Source organism: Cryptomeria japonica, chromosome 10 (assembly GCF_030272615.1).
Source record: "Cryptomeria japonica chromosome 10, Sugi_1.0, whole genome shotgun sequence".
NCBI lineage: Eukaryota > Viridiplantae > Streptophyta > Pinopsida > Cupressales > Cupressaceae > Cryptomeria > Cryptomeria japonica.
Window position 1 is genome coordinate 491,140,486 of NC_081414.1, and position 9,705 is coordinate 491,150,190.

The following is a 9,705-nucleotide window of genomic DNA, read 5'->3' on the forward strand; positions in this document are numbered from 1 at the left end:
GATCAAATCTTTGATAGACTGGAACAATATCATGTTCGACTCAACCCAAAGAAATGTGTCTTTGGAGTGACCTCCGGGAAGCTTCTAGGATACATTGTCTCAAGCAAAGGCATTGAGGTCGATCCAGCAAAGGTTAAAGCAATCATGGACATGCCACCTCCAAGGAATATCAGTCAGCTAAGGACACTACAAGGACGGCTTCAATCCATCCGAAGATTCATTGCACAATTGGCTGATAAGTGTCACCCATTCACACACTTGCTACACAAGAACATCCACTTTCAGTGGGATGACAAATGCCAGCAAGCATTTCAGGCACTTAAAAACTATCTCATGAATCCACCATTGCTGATGCCACCAGATCCAAGTAGACCATTGTTACTTTATATCTCAGCAACAAGTACAGCACTGGGTGTGCTACTGGCACAACATAATGCAGAAGGAAAAGAGTGTGCTATTTACTACATCTCTCGCACACTGGTTGGCTATGAACTCAATTATACACCTATTGAGCGAGCTTGCCTAGCAGTAATCTTAGCAGCCACTAAATTGCGACACTATCTGTTGACACACAAGGTACAACTCATCGCAAAGATTGATCCACTCAAGTATTTACTCAGCAAAGCAGCATTGACAGGTCGCTTGGCCAAATGGGTGATGATTCTAAGTGAATTTGACATTGAGTATGTGGACCGTAAAGCTATCAAAGGTCAGGTTATTGCAGATCAGTTGGCCGATGCACCTCTCATAGGCGATCATCCCCTCATTTCCAATTTTCCAGATGAAGAGATATTCATGATCACAGAAGTACAACCATGGAAACTATATTTTGATGGTTCATACACTAGGCACGGCTCAGGTGCAGGCATTCTGTTTATCACACCTCAAGGTGATAGCATCCCGAAGTCTTACAGACTCACATTTCCATGCACAAACAACATAGCAGAGTATGAGGCTTTGATCACAGGACTCAGGCTAGCCATACAATGGAAATTAAAAGAACTTCAAGTATATGGCGATTCCCAACTGGTCATTCGACAAGCAACAGATGAATATCAGACCAAAGATGATAAACTCATGCCATACAAGCAAATGGTGGACACTCTAAAGACATCATTTACTACTATCACTTTTGAGCAGATACCAAGAGATCAGAATCGAGTTGCTGACGCTATGGCTACCATCGCATCTCTCCTAGATCTTCCACAGAATTCAACACGCTACGAGTTCTTGGTAGAACAGCTTTGGATTCCCGCTTATGATATCCCCGAATCCGAAATGATATGTCGCCTTGTCGGTTCTGAATCCCAATGGTACGGTGATTTCTACACCTATCTCCGCGATCACACCCTTCCTCCCGACCAATCAAATAACCAACGAAAAACCTTCATTCGCCAAACTGCTCGATATACCATTATTGCCGAAACCCTATACCGACGCGGTCTTGACGGTACTCTCCTTCGATGTCTGGAACAAGGTGAGATAACAAAGGCTTTGGAAGAGATAAATGAAGGAATTTGCGGGACTCACTCAAGTGGTCCGTCACTAGCCAAGAAGATCATGCGAGCTGGATACTATTGGCCATCTATGGAAAAGGATTCCTACTACTTTGTCAGGAAATGCAAGAAATGTCAAGTTCATGGTGACCTGATACATACACCAGCACAGGAACTGCAACCAATCACAACACCATGGCCTTTTTGTCAATGGGGCCTTGACCTTGTGGGTAAGATTCATCCATCTTCATCCAACGGCCATAAGTTCATTATTACCGCCACCAAATATTTCACCAAGTGGATCGAAGCTGTTCCACTTACCCAAGTCACCGGCAAGCAGATCGCCTCATTCATCCTCAACTACATCATCTGCCGGTATGGTGTACCCATGTCCATCATCACAGATAACGGTCTTCCTTTTAAAAATCAGGATGTCCGTGAACTTTGTGAGAAATTTCATATCCAACACCGCTTTTCCACTCCCTATTACCCACAAGGCAATGGTCAGGCCGAAGCATCCAATAAAAACATATTGAGAATCCTAAAGAAGACAGTCAATGATGCTGGCCGTGATTGGCATGTTCAATTAAATCCAGTGCTATGGGCATATCGAACTAGCATTCGAACCCCTACAGGTGCAACTCCTTATTCATTGGTCTATGGTGCTGAAGCTATCTTACCTATTGAGGTCGAGATACCATCCTTACGAGTTTCCTTGCATAATCTCATCGATGATGAAACCTCCAGAGTATCCCGTCTTCAGGACTTAGAGTTACTAGATGAGAAGCGACAAGCTGCATACAATCACCTCAAAGCCTATCAGCAGCGCATGAGTAGAAGCTACAATCACCGAGTTAGACCTCGTACATTTGAGGTAGGTGATCTTGTTCTTCGAGAAAATCCTCGCAACCAACCAAACAGAGAACATCAAGGCAAGTTTGAATCAAACTGGTTGGGCCCATATGTTGTCACTGCTGTATTCGGGTCTGGGGCATATCAGTTGGCTACATCAGACGGAGAACCGCTCGCAGATCCAATCAACAGCATGCACCTCAAACGGTTTTATACCTAAGGTATACAGAGCATCAGGCTCCCCTACATATCAACAAAATACCAAAAAAAAAAACATTCAGAAAATGTCCTGAAGAAAATACCAAAAACATTCAAAAAAGTAAAGAAAAATCATGCATCCAAACGGTGAACAACCACTCCGGTGGCACCTTGGGTAAGTGCGATGGTGAAAACCTGGCAAACAGGCGCCACTCGTAAAGGCAATGGCTCCAGTATCTTTCAGGCTCGTTGCGATCACATTCATGCACACACCCATCCGTCCATCCCAACCATGGCTCGTTATTTGATCTACAATTAAGAAAGTATTCCATGCGTCTAGCATCCCACCTTTTCATAGTCAGGTCTACAAACTGGGGGCAATACCCTTACCCTCGTGATAGAAGTGGATTCTACATTGTCTTATATATCATTACGCTCTTCATTCAGGCAATCATCAGAAAATCCAAAAACATTCAACAATGACTTTCAAAATACCAAAAACATTCAAAAATGACTCACAAAATCCAAAAACATTCACACAAAATCCAAAAACATCGAAAAACCATTAAAAATCAAAACAAAAACATGACAACACCTTGTACATACCCATCCGATCAGATACAAAATAAACATTGACAACTACTCACACACTGACCATCTACCAATCAAACCAACACAATCAACATCAACAATCCAAAACTGTCTTTAAAACAAGGATGCATCCTTCCTTACCAAAACAAAGACAAAGTGACATTTTCTTTGACAAGAAAATTCTGTTAAGCTATCAAATACTTGGTTGATTTGTGAGTACAATCGTTTGTTTATCTGTATCAGAATCTTGCAGCATTGTTTTATATCGTTTGCGCATTATTTCCGATGAAGTTCTGGGGCATGTACTAATGGTGTCTACGTGGGAAGTTCACCAAGCTACGTGATCTTATGCAAAATGCAGTCATAGATCACTACGGCTTGCTGACTACAGCGTATACCTCGACCATATGAACATGAACCATTACCAAGGATCCTTATTCTTTATTCTTTATGTAAATATGCTGTTTGGTTGCAGGTACAATGCTCATCCTTTGGTCCCTCTTCCTCCAAATTGGATAAAGGTTTTATTTTCTTAGTACGGTATGTACTTGTCTCAGGATCTGATCAAGCCTAAGATCAAGGAGGACGATCCAAGTCATGCACGAAAGGAGATAATCCTTGTCTGTTCCGCAAGCAATACTCTGGTCGACTTGACCCTTATATCAAGTCGTTTGTATTAACTTGCTATATTAAAATCCATGAAAGAAATACTCAGGTCATCTTGAATCATTGTGTCAAGATGCTTGTATTCTCTTCCAACATTTTAAAAGCTCAATGATGAAAAAAGAGCACTATGGATCGTCATTTCACCTCATCTGTATATCTTGCATTCCGTTGCATATCACCCATCCACTCATTCATTCATATAGAGGTTTTATATGCAAAAAATGAGAAAATTAAGCTGGTCTTGGATACAATCACGACCGAGTACTCTAATACATCCTCAATGCATCATGCAAAGTCTTAAAAACCTTGCATTCCTCATGATCATATCATCCTCGCATTTAGGTGCATCTTGCATTACGTCCATTCATGTCATTTTTCAAAAACATTGCATATAGTTCATTATTGACATTACTTTTCATTTAACAATCATTTTCATCAATCATAAATAATTAGATTCATTCATGGGATCAAATTGTCTTTGGTTGTATTGCATCATTTAATAAACATTCATTTCATATCAATTATCCATTATCATTTTATTAACCTTTTCACCATTTATCATTTGCATACATTTCTTTATAGTAAAAAGATGCATTCATTCATTAACTTTTATGCTCATTGTAAGATTCATTCACATTGCATTCATTATCATTACATTTAGGTGCAGTTATTATACTCATTAGTTATAGTATCATCCCATTATCATTTGTACTTACAAACATATTTTAAACGCATTTTAGATTCATAAAACACCATGTGTTTATCCATTTGCATTCATTTAGACATTATCATATAAACATTTGTACTTTACATTTGTTTATCCATCTGCATTCATTTAGACATTATCATATAAACATTTGTACTTTACATTTTGTTTATCCATATGCATTCACTTAACATTTTGTTTATCCATATTACATTTATCTAAACACATCTAGATGCATATTTATACATATATATCATCATTCAAAACCATTGCATTGACATCATCACATAAATCATCTCATCATTACATCGCAATAGGAAACACCATAAATCTTGTTCATACCTCAAAGCATAAGCATATATCATCATGGCATTCCATACATAAAGCATTACATCACAAATCAAATCCATCATACACATATAAACCTGCATTCATATGTCAGTATCTCACATCATAACTCATCATAAAAACATGCATAAAAGAAACATCTCATCAAATGCATACATATACACATATACATCTAAGCAATAAATCACAAACATGCATAAACATCCATACATCATCACATGCATATCATCACAATATGGGATCTCCTCATATATATCATCTCATATATCAGAGTACAATGAAGTCTACAAAATCGGCTACCAAGAGCCATCCAAGATACAGTACAAAAATAGACAAAGATACAATACATAGATGCAAAGATGCTCTCTCAAATGCCGCTCTGGCCAGATGCTGTCCCTGCACCCCCCCTACCTGCTCCACCGCTGGTACCGGCCCCACCTGATCCATCTCTCCGTGGAGGCCTCATCGAACCCCCACTCCCTCCTGCATCTCCTGATCTATCCTGCCGCAAAGGACCCATCACTCCCCCACTGCTCTGCATCCTCTGTGATCGCTCAGATCTGGCCTGCCGCATCTAGGTATAGCTGAGAGCTCGCTGGCTAATCGGTACCACCTGGTCATATAACCCACGCCAGTACTCTATCTCCGCCTGTGCTCGCCGTATCTCTCTCATAATCTCCCCTGACGGCCCCTGCGCACCAGTCCGGACTCTCTCCTGTAGCTCCGCTAAACTCTCCACTGCAGTATCTCTCTCCCGCAGCACCACTGTCAACTCTGCCTCACGTGCAAATAGCTGCACATCTCTAGCTGCTATCTCCGCCTCTAATCTCTCTACCCGGGTCTGTAAATAACCTATCATGTGCTCCCGCAGATCCCCAGTAGCTCCCTCCCCCATGGCCATGGCTGCCACACCTGTGTCACCCCCTCCACTAGGTCCCTCCTCTGCACCACACTCCCCTGCACCACCCTCTCCTGCACCTGTATCCATAGGGATCTCTCTCTCCATCCCCCTCCCACTCAGCTGCACTCCTCCCTGCATCAACGGTCCCTGTGATATCTGCAGAGGTAGTCCACCTCTCCCTCTCCGCTGTCTCGGCATCCCCATCCCTCCTCCACCTCCTCCGCCACCACCACCTCCTCCTCCTCCGCCTCCTCCACCACCACCACCTCCTCCTCCACCACCACCTCCTCCTCGACCTCCTCCTCTCCGTCCTCGTCCCCTCTCATCCTCAAACGCTGGGATCGGCTCCGCTGGATCTGATATCCGTCGGATCGGGTGCGCCGCCCGATACTGGGTATACTCTGCTATAACCCCTGCATCAACGACCCTCGGTCGTAGATCCCATGGCCTCGCCTGCAGTGTACAGAACTCTGCCAGTGCCTGATCATACGGTAGCACTGGACCCCATGCATACCGCTCTCGAATCACTCGAGCATACTCTCCCGATCCGCTCGGCAGACCCTGCTGCCGTCCAAACTGCCTCATAACCCGTCCTGGCACCTGTCTCTCTACGTGATAAGAGGTCCTCCCAATGAGGAATCGGGTCATGAAGACATAAGGTAGTGCCTCCGCATCATCCTCCCATGGCTCACACTCCAAGTATGGCCGCCAGATCACTGCATCTAGGTCATCTAATGCTCGCCTCCACCACTCTAGCTTCCCCAAGTGGGGCTGGCTCATCATACCACTATACATAAACATATAGGGCTGGTCCACGGCTCAGAATCTCAGACTCACTGGTCGAGTCACTGGTAGATGCTCCCATGCCCACACATGCAGTAGCGTCATGCCCACTGCAAGAGACCCCCGCCCTCTGTACACCACCTCATGCAACTCCTGATACATGTGCGCTAGCACGCACGGCCCCCAGGCATATCGGGTCCCCTCTGTCACCATCATCTCTATCACCTGTCCCCATCCAACCGCCAATCCATGTGACCGCCTGTCTGGACACAGAAGTCCTCCCACGATCCCTGACAATACTGCTGGAAGGGGCTCATATAGTGCCGCTATATCCTCCCATGCGATCGAGCCATCATCAATATATACATCCTCATCAAATATCCTCTGGCACGACATCGTCCCCCAAGATCGATCATATGTCACCAGCTGCCCTCGAATCGGAATCCGAAGAATACGCCACACGTCCTCCAAAGTCACTGTCATCTCGCCCTGAGCCAGATGGAACGTACATGTCTCACTGTGCCATCGCTCTGCTAAAGCTGTAATCAGGTCGTGATTCATCCGAATCACGGGCATATGCATCACCTCATAGAGCCCAGTAGCCGCAATACAATCTATCTCGATCTGAGTCAAACGATCTCGCAACCCCTGTGTCGTGGGGTGGCGCTCGCGTAACTGCAACACGCGTAGATCCTCCTGCACATCGACATTCATCAAACCACCATCAGTTGTTTTGTTATCAAACTTTCTTAAGTTTAAACCTAGACTATCATCAGATACTTTGATCAAGTATCTTCGGGTCTCAACAGGTAAGCAATCATGGCCGCCTAGACTTCAACAGGCATTTCTCCTAACAAATGACCTAAGTCTCATCGGGCTGCTATGGTTCAAAACAACTCCCACTTCACCTCACCATCCATCAATCGTTAGGCATCCGGAGTTTTATTTTGTCCGAAACTGGGGCATCTTGTATCCTAAAGCAAAAGCGCTATTTAACCTACAAAAGCGCTCATTCTGAACAATAGCGCTACAACCACATCAACAGCACTCAAAAAGCCCTACAATAGCGCTACAAAAACAAAAGCGCTAAAACCACTCCACAATAGCGCTATTAAAAGACAATAGCGCTCAATTAGCTACACCATAGCGCTAAAAAAACAAAGGCGCTAAAACCACTCTACAATAGCGCTATTACACATCAATAGCGCTCAATTGACCCTATAGTAGCGCTAATTTATCAACAGCGCTCAAACTTGCCTACCAAAGCGCTAAATCCATTCAAAAGCGCTACAACTAGCCTACAAAAGCGCTATTGCGGCACAATCGCGCTAATTAATGGAGCAAAAGCGCTAAAAACATAGTTCCAGCGCTCTTGCTCCGACTTGACTTGGACTTAGCTAAAAACATACCAAAAATGCATAAAAAGTGAGTTTTCGAATTTGCGTACCGCTGGTCCATAGTCATCTGGGCGCTGGTACCGGCGGACTCGCTCAAATCAGTGCTCGGTGATCGGAAACGGCATCGTAGCTCCTCGTTGCTCCTCCAAATGTCACTATCAAAGCTCTAGTTTTCAACTGGTCGCGGTCACAAATGATCCTATTTTACCCCCTTTCACCCCATTTATACCCCCCGCCATCACCGTAACTTCGCCCCGCTCATCGCCGTGGTCCCCGTGCACTTCCCGAGCCTCCCATTTCTCCCAGTTTCCCCCGATTTCTTCTATTTTTCCCCAGTATACCTAACTTCTTCTCTTCTATCACCCTGCCAATTTTCATTCTTTTTCGAGAGATCGCCCGATTTTTCAAAATTTTTCGGCCCATCTCTCGAGGGGGCATACCACCCATTAAATTTACATTTTATGGGGCATTTCTTCACACCAGTTTTTCTTTCTTTGAAACGATGCGATAAACCGCACCATCTCAAAGAGGGGCAAATGTAGTCACATAAATCTGTCCATTTTAATTAAATGAATATTTCGTATTTATTTGATTAAAAATCCACTAGCCATCAATTAATTAAATTAATATTTAATTAATTCATCCCCAAACATTCTTCTATTAATTAAATAAATTATTCGATTTATTTTAATTAATTCATTAAAATCAAATTCCCATTAATTAAATAAATAAATCAATTTATTTAATTAAAATCCCCCTTTTCCTCTTTTAAATAAATTAACATTTATTTAAATCGTTTTAAAACCCCCCCACTTGCATTTTCCTACAAATGCAACTTGCACACATTTTGAAATAAATGAATTTTTATTTTAATAAAATCCTATTTTCCCTCACCCACCAAATCCACTTGCAAAATCTAATCCCCTTCTAGATTCTTCTAACCCCTTCCTGATTAACCTAATCCATCCCCTAATTATTGTCACATTCCTAAGCAAAATGGAGTCACTTCTCAAAGACTCCAAAGTCTTTGAAAAACATTTAATGCTTTGTGTGTTCAACCAATTAACCCCCAAAGTCTTCCAAGACCACTAATGGCTCTTACATGACCATTTATGGCTCTTACATAACCATTTATGGTTATTTCAATCTTGTCTCCCCAAACATTTATTGTCTTGACCATATTCATCCATTTCACATTTGCACAAGAGTTTATCCATTTGATAAAAGCTTTATTCTTTGAATAAAGAGTTTATTCATTCAACCAACCTTGACTCAAAATCCCAAGGTCATATCAGGCATTTAATGCTTATTCCCTCTCCTCTCAACCTATCTCACATTGACACTTGTCATCCTGGGATTGGGTTGAAAGCCCTCACATGGATTTGAAATCATTCAATCCTGACCCTTGTTGAGATTACTCAATCTCAACCATCCATTGCTCCATTTTTCCTATAAATAGAGCCCATTCCTTCATAAACCAGATCCTGAAAACTTGTATGCATCTAAGCTATAGACATTTTAGAGAGCATTTTAGCATAAACAATCTAAATCTTGTCTTTTTTGGTAAAATACTTCATTTTAGCATTAAAATAGCTTTTTATTTCACATTTAGAGCTATTCTATAAATCTCAATCCTCCATAAGCATCCATAGTGCAAAAAGCTGCTGAGAGCTACACTATTTTGGAACTTGGAGAGGAGAGGAACAAGGGAGAAGAAGCTAGGAGTATGTTAGGAGGTATTTGGAGATGCCTCATCATGTTTGCTTT